A 21,246-nucleotide genomic window follows, 5' to 3' on the forward strand; every position below is an offset into this window, starting at 1 on the left:
TTGCATATGTAATAGTCTTTATGGAGTTCATTCTTTGGATGTTCTTGAACCACTGTAGTTGTATTTTACTTGTATTATTATGTCATAATAATTTAGTTCTGATCGTATTTTGATTTGTTTTCTTTCTTTCTGTCCAGGTGATTCTGCTTATGTTTCTGAGGCATTTCATCACAAAAGCCTGAAGCTTCCTTTCTTCTTGTTTCTTCATGATCCAGCATTTTCAGCAAAACAAGACTGCTGGTAAGACGAGTGTGTTATATAGTTTTATTTTCAATTGATTATCTGTATTATTGCTGCTTATCTTTGGCCAGTTCTGCTCTTTGGTTTCATATAGTTAGGTTGTCTGTTAAGGGGACTTCCAATCGAGTGCAACAGCTTATTGTTCGTTCTTAATATTTTCTGGATCTCAATTTGTCTTTATTTCTTTGTTAAATTTCACGTTATAATATAAGACCTCATACTTCATTAAAGCTGTTGAAAGTCTATTCTATATTAGAGATTATTTTTCTGTATTAGAGAACAGTTACATCAGCATATTTGATAAGATTGATTTTATGTCTGTTAACTTTGATCCACAGTGTTTCTTCTAATGTTTATAAAAATATGAATCAAAATACAGTTAGATTTCCTAGAAAGATAAAACATGAGAGAGAGGTCTGCCCTTCATTAGTCCTTTTATACATATCATCATTATCATCATCAAATTCCTGATATGTATCCTATGTTGTGTCCAGGCTATGATAGTATTGAATTAAAACTTGACATTATTGCTAACTTCCAGTTGGCCATCTTCCTCCAAATTAGGCTATTATTTGTCAAGACTACACAGCATATTTTATATTTCACTAAAATAAAGAGTCAAAAAGGCTTCAGTTCGGCGATGCAAAATTATATAAATCAAGTAGATATTAAATCCAGCATTATTTCCTGTACGGGAAATAATGGTCAAATTTCATACGAAACTTTCATAGTTTCTACACTCGGCTTTGAAATAATGCTGGATTTAATATCCATTTGATTTATATAATCTTATATTTCAGTCTTCTGATCCATATTTCTAACTACATCAATCTTTCCCTCTCCGTAAATCTTGATATTTCTCGTTCTTTTATTGCTCAATATAGCATTAGAATGCAATAAAGCATTAGAATTTTACCTGCCATCAAACACCCAAGATAAATACTAAGATCACCTGAGATTAGCTCTGCTCACATATGCATGAATGCTAACGTTGCCAAGTTCCATTCTGATATCTTCATGCCAAATACATTGACAGGATCAGGTTTTAATTTCAAGAAAATAATTGAGCAATCATGGGAATATAATGATGATTGGTAGTTAAATTTTGTTGATCTAGAAAAGGCATACAAATGTCACAAAGAGAAAAGCTGTCTGTTCAAAACACTGCAATGATATGGTGTAAAAGGGGTGTTATATTGAGCAATATCTTGTCTATATTTAAGTTGTAATAAGTAGTTAAAATTGAAGGAGATACAGGAAGATGGTTTGATGGAAAATCAAGTGCAAGACAAGGGTGCACATTATTAAGGACAGTGGCATTAAACCTGATATCAAAATTGGATGTCAATCTTGGCTCTCTATAGATAATGTTATACTCTTAAATAAATCCAGGATTTCTTAACTAAACTGAATAATTGCTGTAATAAGTTTACCATGAAAATCGGCAATAAAAAGACAAAGACTATAAAAATAGGCAGAATAATGAAAACATCAGCTGCATCGTGAATGGAAAATCAAAGAACAAGTGAAAGATTTCAGCTATTTAGGCACAATTTTATGGAAATGGATAAAAGAATAAGCACAGCTTGTATGTTGTGGAGTCAGATGAATACATTTATTCCATATAAATGTATTCCTCTGACTCCACAACATGCAAGCTGTGCTTATTCTTTCATTCATTTCCATAAAATTGAGCATTTTTATATGAATGTCATCTGATCTAGCTGTCTTTCCACATTTCAAAAACTTGAAATGTGGAAAGACAGCTAGTGTAAAGCTTGGTATCAAACTATTTTGGTCTCAGATATTGATATGTGCTGCTGATTGCATCCCTTTTGAATATTTTCTACCATTGTTCTGCTTGTTTCATTTTATAGTCTTTGAAAATAGTTAACCCAGACATCTAGAAATCTGTGTGTCAAGGCTTAAGTGCTGGGAGGACATCATGTTGAGGTTTAATGGAGTATTGACAGCACTAAGAAAGGATTAAAAACTAATTTTAATTCTTCCAGTATTTCGTCTTGGTCACTTAGCTATCTTCAGGGAATACAAATAACACTTGCAACACACACAAAGACAACACAATACTCAATGAAACATGTGGATGACTCTAAAGCTCTCTCTAGTTGGTGCATGATGTAAACTGGGTACTCTGACAATTATTGTTTATCAAATTCTGTGCATCCATATTTGTTTAAATTAGATTGATTTCTGAGTTCTGCTGGAGATTCCAAAAACAGTCTTTTCTTTTTAAATATACTATGGTGGAGCATGGTGGTTTTTCCCAAAAGATCCTATGAGTGGTATCCAATACATCGTCTGCAAGACCAGATTGACCATAGTCGTGATTGCAGATGTAAGATTTGTGTTCAACTGCCATCTCAACAGATGGCAGCTGATCTACCTGTCTGTTCAAAGTTAGCCAACTTGCAGGAACAAGGTACTTTTGAAGAGAGGAGGGAGTTGATCTTTGGTAAAACAGATAAGTTCTATCTGTCTGTCCAAAGTAAGCCAACTTGCAGGAACAAGGTACTTTATATACTTCAGCCACTGAGAGAGGAGAGAGTTGATCTTTGGTAGAATGGATAAGGGTAGCAAGTTTCTGGCAAAGTTGTATAGAGGTTATACTTTTTTAAATACCTGGCTATTTTTTTCTGACGTGTCCCGGATGTAGGGGATAGTGATGGCATTTCTGAAATCCTTCTGAAGGGATGGCTAAGGAATTGGTAGAGGATTGATTGTTTTTTTAATTATGTAAGCACTGTAGCCATTGGATAGGAAGGTGTTATGCATATGGTTGAGTTCTGGTGAAAGAGAAATTCCACTGGAACAAAGATTATAGACTCTATTGGTTAGAGTTTTAATGATGCTATATTGTTGAGGGGGGGGGTGATGGTGGAAAAATTTGTGAATAAATACCTCCAACATGACATCTAGAAATCTTTGGTTTTCATGTGACCTTTGTCATCTCTTATTCCTTTTATACTCTTTCTTTCATTTCTAAGATTCATCAAATGGCTTCCAGAACATTTTGCTGTTTTTCAGATATTTGTCTTCTGTATTTTTACTGTAGTCTTCCCATGACTTTTGGTTAGCTACTTTTACACATTACTCTGCTTTCTTTTTCTCTGTTCTCTAAGTACACATCTTAACTTGCTTGCTAGGAACTTTTGATATGTGAAAAAGAAGAGTGAGAAAGTAAAGATTGAGTCTTCTGTCGATCTAACAGGTTGAATTGTGAGTGCCATGATTGTAAATGAGTCAATAGGAAGATTGTGCAGTTTATATATGTATGGAGTGAATTTGATAGATGGAAGGACTTATATATGCCTCACTGAGGGTTAGAAGTGCCAAATCAGGAAATTGAGGTATTGGGGGGGGGGGTTGCAGTCAAGTGAAAGTTCAGCTAATCCTGAGACAAATGAGTGTCTGTACAGAAATGATTATGCAATGCTGAATGCAGTTTTACAGCTTTCAAATCCAAATAGGATGGTAATAACATTACACATGTGTAACTGTGGGTCCAAGGTAATTAAAATGCATGTACACAAATGCCAGAAGTATCAGAAATAAAGAAGAGGAGTTTCAGGGATAGAATGTATAGGTTATTTTATTTTCATAAAGGATAGAGGAAATAGGACAAGTGATGGGGTATTACTAATGACAGCTGAAGAACATCAACAACAAAATTAGAAGTTAAAGAGGATATTAGGTCTGACAGGTAGTTCATTTGAGGCTGTGTGGTGTGATAGATGACAATAGGACAAAATACAATATTTGTTGCTGTTATAGGCCAGGAAGTCCATAGGAATATGCAAATGCCATGCATTGGATTAGTACATAAGTGCAGGCCAAGCAATTATTACTTCAATTATGGGGGGCATAAATTGGAAGGAGGAAAGAGGAATTGCAAGATTGAATTTATATAGGTGCTAAGGGATAATTACCTGACACAGCTTGTTAGAGGGAATGAGAAGTTTCAGATATCTGGATCAGAAGATCTACCTATAACCAAGGTAGACGCTCCGCCTCCAATCGAGGAGAGTGACCATGCAGTGCTGTTTTGGGAGATTGCTAAACTTGTGGAAGTTTATATCAAAAAGCTTTATGCTGAACTACAATTATGATAAAAGCTGGTAATTATGATAGAGCTAGGAGGCATCTTGGAGTAGTTCCATGGCTTGAGAAGCTACAAGGAAAGAATATCAGTTGTACATGGGAAGTGGTCAGGGATTATTTGAGAGAAGCAGTATTAGACTGCATACCCATGGTCAAGAGGATAAACCAAGTGGAAGTTTAGTGGATGAGTAAAGATATAAAGCAAGGACTGCAAAAAAAGAAAACACTGAGGCGATCAGCATATTCATGAGCAGTCCAAAGTGCTGGCAAGAAGAGTGACTAATAAGAAAGGCCAAATCAGATTATGAGTTAAGCAGCCCAAAGTAAACATCCTCAAGTAAGAGGATGAATAACTATGGAATGATGACTTTAATAAGTGTTAATGGTAGGGAAGAGAGATCAAAGCAAAATAGGCAAATTGCTGAGTGATCACTCTGTAAAGTTGTATGATCCCAGTGGAGATTTTGCAGTTTCTGATGTGACAAACTGATGTTAGAATAGATCAATGAACTGGAGGTACTCAGCATATTGAAAAATATCAGTACAGCAGTGGGACTGGTGGCATGTTGCCCTGTGTAACAGCCAATTCAGTGCTCTGCTGAATTGGCTGTTATATTTCTCTGCTTTCCTCCAAAATCATAAGAACAAAAGCTACTGCTAATCCAACATTAATAAGGCTAGGGACTTGGTGGTAATGATGGACAGAGAGCTGAAGCTCAGAAAGCATATTGCAGAAGTTGGTAAAATAACTCAAATGTGCAAGAGAATTGGCAGTGCCTCTGATGAAGTTCAGTCTAAGTCTTAGGTCTGTAGGGTTCCAAGGGAGTGGAAAGAGGATAAGATAATACCATTACAGACCAGTTAATATCTTGGGGGTGTTGGTTCAAGTATCGGAAAAGTTGGTTCAAGGTTAAATCCAGCATTGGGTGGATAGCCAAATGATATCATGGTGTGACTTTGTTTTTACCTTCTCTTCTGCATATACTTTCATAGACAATGCTCTGCTGAATTGGGTGTTATATTTCTCTGCTTTCCTCCAAAATCATAAGAACAAGGGCTACTGCTAATCCAACATTAATAAGGCTAGGGACTTGGTGGTAATGATGGACAGAGAGTTGAAGCTCATAAAGCATATTGCAAAAGTTGGTAAAATAGCTGAAAAAAATTTCTGGATGTTGTAAAATACACTAACAAATAAAGATGGGTTATTATCCTAATTTAAGGCTATAATTCAGCAGCATCTTGACTACTCCACACAGATTTGATTGTTTGGTTTCTTGGGGGGTTCAGGTAGTAGACAGTTTCAGAAATGGGTGATCAAGCTGGCAACAAATCTGGGAATGCTCACTATGAGAATAGGTTTAAAGTGTGTGGGTTGCAAAGTTTAGCAGATAGGTGGAAAAGATAGGACATGATAGAAACTTATAAGTTATTAAAGGGGTTCTATAAGATTGATAAGGAAATTGAAAAATTTCCTCATCAATTATAATAGAGGGAGCAGGGGATTACTCCTGGAAGTTGTGTAAGAATATGATTAGTAAGGATGTGCATACTGGATTTTTTGTTTAGAGAATGGTGAATGGGTTGCCAGAATTAGTCGAGTGCCCTGACATTGAGTTTAAGAAGTATGATAGGTATCGTCATCATCAAATTCCTGACATACCCTCAGGGAGTGTTCAGTATCGTATGATACTACTACATGAAAAGTCACTTCATTAACAACTTCCTATCAACACTTTTCCACCAGATTAGCCTATTATCTGACAACATTCTAATATCAGATCTTATATTTCTGTCTTTAGAAGACAGAAATATAAGATCACTTTTTACTGTATCAATCCACCTACATATTGGTCTTCCTCTTGATCTTTTGGTCTTTTTCTGCCATCCTGGCAAAGAACACTTCTTTTGCTAATCTTTCATTTCCCATTCTGTTTAAGAGACCATACCACCTGAGATTATATCTCCTAATATCCCCATTTTTAATAGGATACTGCATCGAAGCCCTCTGTTCACTCCCCTAATCTTTCTTGGAACAGTGTCTGGTGGTCTCCAGTCTTTGATCAAGTATTTTATTTCTAACTCAGCTCCCAGATCTATAAGTTAAAATTAGTTTGAACACTGTCTTGTATACAGCTAATTTAGTGTTTTGATTAATTTCTCTCCTATTCATTATAAATTTAATTTTATAACGAATAAATTAGTGTTTTTAAATTAGTGTATAGTGTGGCTTTTTTATTACAAATTGTACTGCATTTTTGTCAGTCTGGATGCAAACGTCTTGAAGTAGTGTTATTGTTGGAATTTTTGTTGTTTATATTGTATATTGGTACTTGTTTGTTCTTACTGATGAAGGCACGTCAGTGTTACGGAAAGCTTCAGTATGAAGATTGGGTTCTCCCTTTGATTTTTTGCAGTGGATGCATTGCAAAAATTGCTATATATATATGCACCAAACAATGCGAAAGATTTGTGGGCTGTTGGAGCAAACAAAAAGTAGGAAAGCATTAATGTATGTGAAACGTGTCTTGATAGATTAGAGTGATTAGAAATGGGAGGGACTGCAGCAGGAGAGTTTAGGCAAGAGTTAGTGAAAATGAAAAGTGAAATGAAACTTCTGGAACTGAAAGAGGATATTAAACATCTAAAGAGGAGATTGGCTGATCAGGAGGAAGTTAGTGTTACAAACAAAAAGTCGAAGGATAGTCATATATCATTATATGGGGACTCGATCATTAGAGGTATGGACTAATAAAGTACAAAACATGCTTTCCCAATGGAACAATGAAACAAATAACTAATGCTTTGCAGAGAAGGAAAGAGTGGGCATCAGAATTAGTGGTAGTCGTGGGCATAAATGATTTAGTTGGGGGGAGGGGGGAAAGAATGTCGATAAAGACTTGAGAAAGTTATTGCAGAAGGTAAAGGAAAATAGTGTTGTTGGAAAAAAGTAGTTAGCATGTTGCCCAGATATGACAACAGTGAATCGAGAAGGAGAGCAGAGATAATGAATAATAAGATGGGTGCCTAAGAGGATTCAGTTTGCAAATGTATGGAGTGAATTTGATGGAAAGTTGGAATGGTTTAAAGTTGATGGATTGCATTTGAATGAGTTTGGTGTTGGGCATTTAGAAATTCTACTGTTTACTGAGAAGACACAGAATCAAGAAGTTAATGTAGCTAATGATCTAAGGGTACTTATGAAAATGAAAAAAGTATAGCACAGCTGAACAGGTTGTATGACAGAAGTTAGATGGATACCAGGTTGAAGATGTGGTTGGAGCAGCACATGGTGATGGTATGCATAAAGGTGAGGATGAGGCAGGTATGAATGGCAATCGGAGTTCAGGAACAGGAAATGGAAGGATTATACAATTTTCCAGAAGGACAGGGAATGTGAATATGGGGGGTGGGCTGTTAATGATTGCAGAGGAATTGTCCACATGGTGTGGAAGTTGGTAGTACAAGCACCCTATTTTGCATATGTGTGGTGCAAAATTGAAATTAATAGGCTAGTATATTTGACAGGATTCTGTTACCAGGGAATGTGGAGAATACTGATTGTGAAATATTTAGGCATATTGGTTGGGCATGTAAAAAGAAGGTGATCCTGATGGGAGACCTTAATTACAGGAATATAGAATAAAGGGAGGAGATAGTATATGAGAACAAGAAGAGTGAGTTGGTTGAATTTGTGAGCGATAAATATCTCAAGCAAATGCGATTGAAGCAACTAGAGGCTTTAGTGTTTTGGATTTTGTGATAACTTCAGAAGATACAGTTGTTAATGAGCTATTGACATTGCCCCAGTTGATGAGAGTGATAATAAGGTAATTGTTTTGGAAGTGCTGAAACAAGATGAGGTTACTACCAAAAACAGATATATGTGGAAGTATAACGTGGGTGATAATGAGAAGGTCTGTAGTACTTTTCCAGAAGGATAGGGAAGGTAAAAAGAGGAGGATGGAGTGTTGTTAATGAATGCAGAGGAATTGTGTCCACACAATATGGAAGTTGAAAGAACATACACAGATTTTGAACATGTGTGGTGCGAAGTTGAAATTAACAGGCTAGTATATCTGATAGGATGCTGTTATATATCAGGGAATGTGGAGAATACCGATTGTAAAATATTTAAGCATATTGGTTGGGCATGTAAAAAGATGGTGATCCTGATGGGAGACTTTAATTACAGAAATATAGAATGAAGGGAGGAGATAGTATATGGGAACAAGAAGAGTGAGTTTAGTTGAATTTCTGAGGGATATATATCTTAAGCAGCCTCTGATTAAAGCAACTAGAGGCTTTAGTGTTTTGAATTTTGTGATAACCTCAGAAGATGCAGTTGTTAATGAGCTATTGACATTGCCACAGTTGGTGAGAGTGATAATCAGGTAATTTTTTTTGGAAGTGTGAAACAAGAAAAGGTTACTACCAAAAACATATATATGTGGAAGTATAAGGTGGGTGATTATGAGAAGCTCTGTAGTCAATTAGCATCAATATGTTGAGTAAATGAGCTATGCAGAAAAAAATGTTGACAGTGCATGGGGAAATTCATAAGGCAGCGTCTGACACAAGTAGTGTATAACTGCATACCGAGGGTTAAACAAGTAAATAGAGTGGGAGTGAAATGGATGAACAGCGAATTCAAGCAAGCTGTGTTGAAAAAGAAATGCTATAGAGGAGGTACAAAACGGTTGGTGGTGATGATCAGATTCATGGAGAGTATAAAGTGCAGCCAAGAAGGTGTTGAGCATGGTGAAGAAAGAAAACGTGCAGTATGAATGGAGATTGGTTGGTCAAGCCAAGCTTAACTCAAGGGAACTAGAGTTAACTTTTCTGCTATATAGCAAGGAAGAGAAAGAATAATTATGGCAGGTTAAGATTGTGGATAGTCATGGCAGCAGAATAAAAGTCGCAAAGTATATAGTGAAATTATTGTTTGAGCACTTTATCAGTTTATATCATATTAGTGTAAATGATGTTTGTGCAAGAATCAGAACTGTATCTGGTATTGATTGAGCTAAATGTTAATAAGGCTGTGGGAATGGGTGACACATCACCATGTATTCTTAGGAAATTTTGCACAACAATTAGCTATGCCTTGGTTGGTCAGGCCAAGCTTAACTCAAGGGAACTTGAGTTAACTTTTCCACTATGTGGCAAGTAACAGAAAGAATAATTATTACAGATTGACATTGGTGGATAGTCATGGCTGCAGAATAAGTTGCAAAGGATATAGGTTATTATTGTTTGAGCACTTTATCAGCGTATATCATATTGGTGTATATGACGTGGTGCAATATATAGAAGGGAGACAAGTATTAGGAGAATTCGAAGTGAAAGAAGAGGTGTATCAGGTGTTGATTGAGCTAGATGGTAATAAGGCTGTGGGAATGGATGACATATTACCACATATTCTCAAGGAGTTTTGCACAGCAGTTAGCTATGTTTGACCTGGTTATTTAATGAAAGTCTTGCATTGAGTATGGTTCCTAAGGAGTGGAAAGAAGGCAGAATGGTATCACTCCACAAGCACGATTATAGAACCGAAGTTTCCAAAATTTCCAATTATGAACCAGTCTGTATATCTGCAGTCATAGTCAAGGTGTTCAAGAGATCGTTAGGAATAGAATACAGGATTGAGTTGATGGATATAGTACAGCAATCCCTCAATTAATGTGTCTCCAATTAGAATGTCTTTTTTTTTTTCTATACCCAAATTCAATTAGTGCACCTATATACATCTTAAAAATAAATGTTACAGATTTTAAAAATTTTCTATCTATACATTTTTATGGCTAACTATTTTAAAAAATCACTCACCAGGATGAAATAATTTAGTTACTGATTTAAAACATTTTACAGTGTTATTTTTTAAAGTCATACCACACTATTTCCATGTACGCTATGTTCCAAATTTACCACCAAAATGTATGTTTCTGCTAATTACATAGCATTTTGATGATCAGATCACGTACCTCCTTTGCAATTGTTTTCCTTTTTTTTATTTTAAAGTATTTTCCCAACCTTTCCTCATTAGTAAAAGAATTAGTGAGCCAAAAAGTGGAAGTGTGAAAATGATTAAAACAGTAATCTCATTGGAAGAAAAACTTCAAATAATAAAGAAAAATGGACAAGATTGAGTCCAGAGCAAAGATAGGACAAGAACACAAAAATGGGTGAATCAATTATAAGAGCAATTTTCAGCAAAGCTGCTGAATACAAAGAGAAAGGTAAAGCTGCTTCAAGTTCATTATGCATACTATAATAAATTTAGTTTAATCCTTTATCCAAGTGTGAGTAAACAAAGTTTGCACCCTGAAAATATCTTCAGGACTGGGCTAAGGTACTGCAACACTGGGTAACTTGTAGCAAAGGTGGACCAAGCTAGCATTACTCCTATCTCAGTATCTCCCATAATGCAAAACACATCTTGCAGATATGTATAATGTTATGCATTAAGGGAAGGGCCACTACCCAGACTAGTTTTGACCTTTATTGAGGTCTCCTCAGTGGGAGCCAGGCCCAGAAGTGGAGATACCAGGCAGAAGCAATGGCGAGGTCATCTTTACCTATAGGAGTTGCCAAAAGGTGTGCCACCTTTTTATTAAATTACTCTGGATTTAGAGAAAGATGTTGAAAGTTTATTTTTCACTTGGTTAGACTATAATAAATTTAGTTTAATCCTTTATCCAAGTGTGAGCAAACAAAGTTTGCGTTTGAAAATATCTCCAGGACTGGGGTAAGGTAGTACAACACCGGGTAACTCGTAGCAAAGGTGGACCAAGCTGACCTCAATAAAGGTCGAAACTAGTCTGGGTAGTGACCCTTCCCTTAGTGCATAACATTATACACATCTGCATGGAAATGTGTTTTGCATTAATGGAGATACTGAGATAGGAGTGATGTTAGCTTGGTCCACCTTTGCTACGAGTTACCTGGTGTTGTTACTACCTTACTCCAGTCTTGAAGATATTTTCAGGCGCAAAATTTGTTTGCTCACACTTGGGTAAAGGATTAAACTAAATTTATTATAGTCTAACCAAGTGAAAAATAAACTTTCAACATCATAATGCATACATTTGAAATCAAAGTATTATAATGATTGAATTAGAGAGACTACTTTCTACATTCATTGACTATGTTATTGTTGATAGTGATGTTTTCTCCCTGGTGCAGGACACCAGAGTGTATAGAGGATTTGAAATTGGAAGTGATCACTATTTAGTCTTGAGCAGGATAAAATTGAATTTCATATTGAAAAGAATAACATGTAAGAAAGTTTTAAAGCGAATAAAAGTTGAGCAGCTCTCAGATGTGAGCTGTAGGGCTAAAATACACAAAGATTATTGAAGAAAAAATGAAAGAGTTTGAGAACATGAATCAAACCTTGGAGATTCAGTGGCAAACTCTGAAGAAAACATTGATTGATTCTGCCAGAGAGGCATGTGGTGAGGTTATCTGTAAGGATAAAAAAATCAGAACTCCCTGGTGGACACAGGAAGTTAAAGAGGCAGTGAAGGAAAAGAAGAAAGCATACCAAAAGTTCCTGTCAAATAAGTCAGCTTGTGCTCTTAGAGAATATAGAGACAAATGCAAGAATGCTAAACGCTGTGTAAAACTAGCTAAACAAAAGTCATGGGAGGACTTTGGCAAGAATATAGAAAATAAATATCAAGAAGGTGGCAAAATATTCTGGAGGTTGTTGTAGAAGCTTAAGAATGGAGGAAAGAGTGCTGTAAAAGGAATTAGAGATGATTAAGGTGAAATGAAAACAGGAGAAAAAGATATCCTTGAAGTATGGAGTAATTACTTTGAAAAACTGCTAAATGAAACAAGCAGTGATGACAGCACAGTGGTAAAAAACACTGACCAGGCATGCAGTCAGGAATACATATCCATACTAGAAGTAGAAAAAGCCATCAAAGGCTTGAAATGTGGAAAGGCAGCAGAAGTAGATGATATTCGACCAGAAATGCTGAAGTATGGTGTTATAAGAGTCTTACAGTGGCTGCACTACATAGTTCAGAAAGCCTGGACAGAGGGACGAATTCCCGATGATTGGAGTAGAGCTCTCATAGTACCCATATATAAAAAGGGAAATAAAACTGCATGTGAGAATTACAGCGGTATTTCCCTACTGAGTGTTCCTGGCAAGATCTATGCAAGTATACTTGGGAAACGGTTGAGAAGAATTGTGGAAGAAAAGCTTGGTGAAGAACAAGCTGGATTCATGCCAAATAGAGGCTGTCAGGATCAGATCTTCACTTTACGACAAATAGTCGAGAAAGCATGGGAATATAACAAAGATCTGTATTTAAGTTTTGTCGATCTGGAAAAGGCATATGACAAGGTGCCAAGAGAGAAGCTATTCAATACGCTTCAGTTATATGGTGTCAATGGGGCATTATATCAAGCAATACTTAGTCTTTATTTGAGTTGTAAGTCAGCAGTTAGAATTGAAGGAAGTACAGGAAGATGGTTTAATGTTAAATCTGGTGTGAGACAAGGATGTACATTATCCCCTCTGTTATTCATTATCTATATGGATCACATTATGAAGGAAAGTGGTATTAAACATGATATCAAAATTGGAGATGTTAATGTCAGCTCTTTGTCTTATGTGGATGATGTTATACTTCTAAACAAATCTGCTACAAGTCTGCAAGATTCTCTGACTGAATTGAATAGCTGTTGTAATAGATATGCTATGAAGGTCAGCAATAAAAAGACAATGAAAATAGGCAGAATCATTGAAAATGTCAACTGTGCTGTGAATGGAGAACCTGTGGAACAAGTAAAACATTTCAGGCACGATTTTTTCTGAAGATGGTAAATTAAATATAGAAATAGACAACAGAATCAGCAAAGCTGGTATGGTGGGAAGTCAATTGAATAAATTCATATGGAATAAGAGAGAAATCAGTCGGAACAGTAAATTAGCTGTGTACAAGACAGTGTTCAAACCAGTTTTAACTTGTGGATCTGAGAGCTGGGTCAAAAGTAAAACACTTGACCAAAGACTAGAGACCACAGATATGAGAGTCCTGAGAAAGATTATAGGTATGAACAGATGGCATCAATGGCAATATCATATTAAAAATGAGGATATTAGGAAAGAGCTTGACATTGTCAGCATCCAGGAATGCGTTAGCAGAGCTAATCTTAGGTGGTATGGTCACTTAAACAGAATGGGCGAGGAAAGATTAGCAAAACAAGTGTTCTCTGCTAGGTTGGCAGCAAAATGACCCAGAGGAAGACCAAGATATAGGTGGATTGATACGGTACAAAATGCTTTAGACGATAGAAATATAAGATCTGATAATGTTGGAGTCTTGACAAGTAACAGACTGATTTGGAGGAAAATTGTAGATAGGAAATTAATAATGATGTAATTTTTTTCATGTAGTACTATCATATCCTATACACCCATTGAGGGTACATGGCAGGAATTTGATGCTGATGATGACTTTCTACATGGATCGAAGATATCCAAAAATGGATCCTAGTAAGCATTGACCTTATTAAATCAAAAGCATTAAGTCTCTTTGCAACCTTGAAAGTTCTATCAATGATGGAAAAGAATAATTCTACGCTAGTGCTACCAGTGGCTTACTCATGATTTAATCTTGGAGGGGGTCGAGCGCTCAGGATTTAACCTTTGGGGGGGGGGGGGGCGAGTTGAGTAGATGTTTTGCGAATACACACTACACATCGCATATGACCTATAACTGAGCATCTGCAGTGATTGCTAATTCATAAGTAGCACACAACATAAATAAAAAAAAATGAATTTTAATTAGGAAAAGATTTTTGGAAATTTTTCTAGGTGTTTTTTCTTTGGGGGGTGCCCGTGCCCCTTGCCCCCCCCTCTGGGTGCACCACTGAGTGCTACGTGGTTTGGGTGTTTCAAAAAGAGAAAATGCCTACATAATGTTCGAATCACAGGCAAAGCTGCAAGTGCAGATAAGGAGGTAGCTGCAAATTATCCAGAGATTTTGGAGAAAATTGTGGAAGAAGGGGCTTATTGTGACCAACAAATATTTAATGTCAGTGAAACCAGCCTTTTTGGAAGTGAATGCCTTCCATGACTTTTCTGGCCAAATCAGAGAAATCTCACCTGGTTATAAAGTCACAAAGTTGAATGAAATTACTGCTAGCAATATGTGAGCCATTTGGAAGCACATTCTTCCACATTGTGCAAATGATTTTAGATGCTGCTTTTCAAATGAATCTAAGTTAATTAAATCTTATTCTGAGAAATTGAGTGATTCTAATCTGCTAAATTTAGATGCACAGTGGGAAGATCTTAAAGAATATGTAGAAAATTTAATCACTGACATGTCCAAGGAGATTTCACAGAAACAAATTGAAAATATTTTTCATGCAACCAAAGGTTTTAAGCTGCAGTGCTTAGAGGCTGACCCTGATTGAGAGAGAGAGAGAGAGAAGCAGTAAAATTTGCAGAAGTAGTAGAAGAGGCAATAGGGCCATGCCGTCAGTTGTATGAAAAAAAGAAACAGAATGCCTGCCAAACTATGTTAGCTCAATTCTTTGTCAAGAAGTAGAATAATAAATTTATATTCTGAATATGTTTTATTGTCTTCCAGCTTCATGGTTTTCTTTTAATTGGGTCCTGAGATATAGCCTAATTCTTTTATAAAAAAAATTAATGGTCAAAAAAGAAATTTGAGGAACGAATTATACTTTTTCCCATAGGTTATTGTATTTGATTAATGTGCCCATTTTAAAGAATGCATTAGGCACATTAATCTAGGAATTGCTGTATTCTTTATTATGGTCAGCATGGATTTGTAAAGGGTAGGTCTCGTTTTAGCAATTTACTTGCATTTTATTATAAGGTAACAAGCATGTTAGATAAGAGAGAGTCATGTACAGTGATATTCTTGATATTTGCAAAAGCATTTGATAGATTACTACATGATAAGTTGGTGTACAAGCTTCAGAGGATGTCAATAGTCTATTGGTTAGATGGATTGGCGATTGGCTCTGAACAATAACAGCAAGTTGTGTATGATGGAGCAGGTGTCTCATAAAAGGAGGATAATCAGTGCCATGCACCAGGATTCTGTTTTTGCTCCCCTGCTGTTTAACTTGTTTGTAAATTATTATTATGACACCTCCAGGGAGTCCAAAGACTCATTGAGGGAAAGTCTGCCAACAGCATCGAACGATTGATCCTTCCAACTACTAACCATGCTCAAACTTGCTTAACTTTTTTGCATGAGCCATTAGTAGCAGAGGCTCTACCAATCGACCAACTTTTGCAGGCGAAATGATATATCATGTGGACTGAATGGGGATCTTTGGTTGTTGCTGATGATGCAAAGTTGTGGAGAATTATAAGTAACACTGCTGATGTTAATTCTTTTCAGGAAGATTTGAATAGACTTTTGACTTGGACAGAGGAGTGGGGTTGTAGTTTTAATATTAATAAGTTCAAGGTATTGAATTTTGTAGTGCATAAATATAAGGCTGTGTGCTATATTGTGAATGCTACAATGCAGGAAATGGATGAGATTTGAGATTTGGGAGAGTGTTGACAGTAGATCGAAGTTTAGATGCATGTTGCAAAGACCGCACATTGTAGCGCTGCTACAATGTGCAGCATTGTAGATATAAAAAAAAGTATTTTAACGTGTAGGGATAAGAAAGTGGTTGTGCTATGGTATAAAGCACTGGTCAGACCACACTTCTTTTTGACTTTCAATGCTGAAATTTGGTTACCTGGTTTTCAGCGTGATGTGGAAACATTGGAGAAGATCCAGAGACAAGTGACTAAAACAATATCAAGACTTTGGAATGCTGGCTGTGGTGAGAGGTTGAAGAAATGTGGATGTTCACAACCTCTATTTTGCACGAATCCAGCTTGTTCTTCACCAAGATTCCCTTCTACAATTTTTCTTAAATATTTTTCAAGTACAGTGGGGTCTCTTTTTATGCGGTAGATACGTTCCACAGAAAACCGCATATAAAAAATCGCACAAGAAAGGCCTAACTTATGTTGAAAAATCAGGGATATGTTCCATAATTTTCTGAAACCGCATAAAACCGAAGCAATGAATTAAAATAAACCTAAAATCACATAAAAAAAGTGTATGAAAATTCAGGAAAGTAAGAATGCCTAAGTTTGTTTTAAAACTTTATTCGTTTAATTTTATTGAAAAGTGACATTTTTGTCATCAGAATTATCATCGCTATTAGACAATGTTCGGCAACGTTTGCAAACTGGTGCAAAATCACATTCATCACCAGAAGAGATAGTCAGCACATCAGATCTATATGGTAAAGACAATGGTTCTTCACAAACAGAATTAGCTTCACCCTCGTTCTGTGCTGATTTTTTTCTTCTGACATGTAATCAGTGATTTAACTTTGCGATGATGATTTCACTAATTTTTATACAGCTCGCGATATCCAGAAATACAGTTCTTTAGCTCACGTTGGAATTTAAAGGCTTCTTAAGAATTTGTGTCATTAACAAGAAAATGATTTTCCAATTTATTGTACAGTTCAAGACCTCAAATTATATTTGCAGAAGATCCAGAAAACTATCGTTTTCTGGATCTTCGACGATATCTAAAGTTAATCGATATCCAATAATATCGTCGTCACTTAAAGCATTATCCACAAGCAATTCATCTACATTGTTCTAGCTAAATATATCAAAACCTTCTCCACCAATTTCATGTGCCAATGTAATGATTTCAGCTGATAATGTAGATGTTGCATGGTTACACTGTTTGCAATACATCCAGGCCAAGCTGCTTTCCAGCAAGCATTTAAAGTTTGTGGTTTTATTTATAAATTTAAATAAATAAAATATAAATTTTTTTCCAAACGTCAGTTACTGTTAATGATTCATTTTCTAGTTTATCCAATATAAATTGAAAAGTTCAATTTATATTGGAATATAAATTTATATTTATATTGAAAAGTTCAATTTATATTAACGTCATATTTTTTAAAAGTAACAAGTATGCCTTGATCTAATGGCCGAATAATGCTTGTTGTATTGGGTGGAAAAAACATTACCTGCACATTTGGATGTTCTAAATGCAGATTACTTGGTGCATTGTCAACAATTAATAAAATTTTAAAATGGAGAGCTTTTTGCTTCATGTATATTTCCACTTCTGGTACAAAGCAATTATTGAACCATTCAGTAAATACAACAGTTGTTACCCAGGCCTTTGTATTAACCATCCAATGTACTGGTAGCTGTTTTAGATTTTTGCCTTTTAGAGCATGTGGTCTTAGAAATCAATTTACTAGAAGAGGTTTCAACATTCGATCTCCTGATGCATTGCTACAAAGTAACAACGTTACTTGATCTTTGCTCGCTTTAAACCAACTTGCTTTTTTCTCAGACTGCGATGTAAGTTCGACTGGGCATTTTTTTCCAAAACAATCCTGTTTCGTCAGCGTTGAACACTTGATATCTGGACAATATCCACCATCTTCAATCATTTTGGCTGCTTCTTCATCTGTTGCTGCAACCTTGCCTGTACTCTTCATGTTATGAAGTTCATTCATTTTTAAAAACTCGGTTTACCATCCTTTGCTACCCAAAAATTCTTTATCAGCCCAGGAAGCAGAAGTAGACGGCTCCAATTGCTTCATCTGTTCATAAAACTGAAGAGCTTTTTGTTTAATTAAATAACCACTTGTAGGAATTCTTCTTTGAGTTAATTCTTCAATCCAAATTACGAGCGCTCATTCCGTGTTTTCTAATAAAGCATCTCTTGAGTATGATGATAATTTGTCACTTAGTTTTGTGCCAGAAATGACAGATTTTCTTATTGTGACTTCATTCTTTTTAATTGCTCTTATAGTCGATTCGCCTAAATTAAAATGTTTACCAATCACCGTAGATCCCTCTCCTTTTGCTAAACGATCTAAAATTGGAATTTTCATTTCCAAAGAAATCACTTTTCTTTGATGCTTTTTTTCCTCCATTGGGCCAAATTTAATTAATAATTAATGGTGTTTCTGTCGTAGGAAAAGTTTGGGAAATGCTGTATTACCCTATTATCGGAATGGATTCTCCTTCTGTTGACATGCGCAGAAGTGTCGAAAGGTCTTATATCTGTGGGCGTGCACTGCATAACTTCAAATCTGCATAAAAAAGATCCGCATAAAAAGAGACCCGAGTGTATATTGCATAAATTTTACCAGAAACATGAAAGGAATTTCTTCCGTAATTCTCACATTCAGTATTATTTTGTTTTTTATAGATGGAGTACTGTAAGAGCTCTCCAATCATCCGGAATTTGATCCTCTGACCAGGCCTTCATAATTATGCAGTGAATCTGCTGAAAAATTCTTTTATACCTCCATAATTGAGCATTTCTGGTCAATTGTCATCTACTCCAGCTACCTTTCTACATGTCAGGTTTTTGATGACTTTTTTTTTACTTCAGTTATTGATATGTATTCCTGATTGTATTTACATTGAGTGTTTTATACCACTGTGTTTACTCCACTTGTTTAATTTTGTAGTTTTTCAAAGTAGTTACTCGAGACATCTCAAATATCGTTATCAGTTTTCATGTCACCTTTATCATCTCCAATTCCTTTTAGAGTATTCTTTCCTCCATTTCTAAGCTTTTCTATCCTATCCTATCCTATCCTATCCCTCTCGTCTGTCTTAGGGTGGGTTGAGTCACCCTCCTAATAAGGGGTGGTGAACCAGCTGCATTAATATGCCAGTAAGCTTTTCAATAGCTTCCAGAATATTTTGCCACCTTCCTGATATTTATTTTCAATGTTCTTACCAAAGTCTTCCCATGATTTTGTTTAGCTAGTACTTTTTTTTACACAGTGCTTTTTTTTTTTTTTTCCTGTATTCTTTTTAAGAGCACAAGCTAACTTATTTTCCAGAAACTTACAATATGCCAGTAAGCTTTTCAATAGCTTCCAGAATATTTTGCCACCTTCCTGATATTTATTTTCAATGTTCTTACCAAAAGTCTTCCCATGATTTTGTTTAGCTACTGCTTTTTTTTTTTCTCTGTATTCTTCTAGAGCACAAACTAACTTATTTTCCAGAAACTTACAATATGTTTTCTTCTTTTCCTTGACTGTCTCTTTAACTTTCTGAATCTGTCATGGAGTTCTGATTTTTCTATCCTTGTAGACAATCTTACCACATGCCTCTTTGCTGAATCAATCATTGTTTTCTTCAGGGTTTGCCACTTGTGTCTCCAAGATTTGGATCTTGTTTTCAAACTCTCTTTTTTTCCTTGAATTATGTTTGTGTATTTTAGTCTATCTCTGAAAGCTATTCAACTTTGATTATTAATTTTAAAACTTTCTTACACACTTTTCTTTTCAATGCAAAGTTCAATTTCATCTTGTTTTAAACTAAATACTGATCAGTTCCTATTTCAAGTTATCTTTATACTCTTGTGTCCTGAACCAGTGAGAAAACATCGCTGTGAGCAATAACATCAGTGATACTTTCATATTTCTTACATCTTCTTTCAATGTGAATTTGTGCACCTTTTTATGTTGGAAAATCATGTTCTGAACAGAAATCCAGCAGGTGCTTACCATCATTATTATTATTAACTTTGTTCTTTTCCCCAAACATTTTTCTCTCTTTGGATCATTTCCTGCTCTGCTGTTTACATCTTCAACAAGGACAAACTTTTGCTTTTTCGTTGTGTCCACTGCCTTCTCTAATTACTCTGAAGATTTCACCCGTTCTTCCTTAGTAGTCTTTCTTGGACAATAGCCACAAATAAGTCCCATTGTCCAGTTCCTCATTTTGATATTTGTCCCTCTTACTCTACTTGATTATAAGACAATTATCCATGTATTCTTTGTTGAATACTATACCTACTCCTTCTTTTCCTTGATCGTTATTGCCTGAATACATTTATTATCTGTTGCTTAGAAAGATCTCATCTGTTTTTGGCTTTTTCTTGCAGTCACACCTATTATATTCATCTTTTTCTTATCCAATTCTGCTATTTCTTTTCCATTGATGCTTCTTATGTTGATAGTACCAATGTTGAACTCTGCTGATGTTGGGTTGGGATTTGTTCCAGTAGCTGATTTTGCACTGTTTGTCTTGGTTTCCTGACAAAAACAACAGGAGCCTTGCTTAACTGGCTAAAACCCCAGCCCCTATGAAATTGTCATGTTGTACCGTTGTTTTATGTTATGGTTTAAGCCAATAAGAATATAATTTGGTTGGCTATATCTTAAATTGCCATCCCATCCTCATTCATTCAGTACCACAGATTATTTATTTCTTGTTTCGTTAACTTGCTTTCATCCTTCAGTTATTTGAATGACCTACAAACACTGACAAAAAAGAGAAGAAATTGTTCTGTAATATATAAGCATTTATTTTTTATTTGATTTATGCATCTGAAATAATTCATGTGTAGCCTCAGATCATCAGTCCATCTTTAAAAAAAATCATAAAAATAGAAATAAGTATTTCCATAGATAATATAGAAATTATTATTTTAATACTAGATATATCTGGATCAGCTGCAGTTTTAATGGAAGTTACTGATGTTTCATTCTAAAGGTAACATGTTTTTGTAGTTAATGGCTTTGCATTTCTTTAAAATAAACATTGGAAGTGTTCTGTAGAATGCAAACCAAATATTCAGTATTTATATAAAAATGAGAAATGAATTCATCTGAGGAAAATGAAGCTTTTTTTAATATTTGATCCATAGATATATAATTTGTTCATTGAGATATAGGTAAGTATTTTCTTTATGTGAGATTTTATTATTTTTTTGCAGTGCTGTATAATCTGATTTTACCTGAATTTCATTTTAAGGGGGCAAAATTACCTGAGAGTTGAGAGGACTAACATAAATTCATAATGTAGCA

The 21,246-nt window shown here is 35.4% G+C and overlaps 1 protein-coding gene across 4 annotated transcripts in view; it reads left to right on the forward strand.

The window, feature by feature from the left end:
- LOC150102490 (G patch domain-containing protein 2) overlaps nt 1–21,246 on the forward strand; it is a 193,287-nt gene that overhangs the window by 8,263 nt on the left and 163,778 nt on the right. Inside the window, exons 2-3 of one of the 4 annotated variants that reach the window (XM_090399007.1) lie at nt 138–240; nt 20,878–20,932. The exons of 1 other annotated variant lie outside the window; for it this stretch is intronic. The gene's annotated coding sequence lies outside the window, so the exon portion shown is untranslated. The remainder of the gene's footprint in view (nt 1–137; nt 241–20,877; nt 20,933–21,246) is intronic. 2 more of the 4 variants (XM_090399006.1, XM_090399009.1) reach the window with 2 other exon arrangements.

Source organism: Typopeltis vanoorti, chromosome 10 (assembly GCF_054136105.1).
Source record: "Typopeltis vanoorti isolate ZY-2024b chromosome 10, IOZ_Tvanoo_1.0, whole genome shotgun sequence".
In the NCBI taxonomy this organism is placed as follows: domain Eukaryota; kingdom Metazoa; phylum Arthropoda; class Arachnida; order Uropygi; family Thelyphonidae; genus Typopeltis; species Typopeltis vanoorti.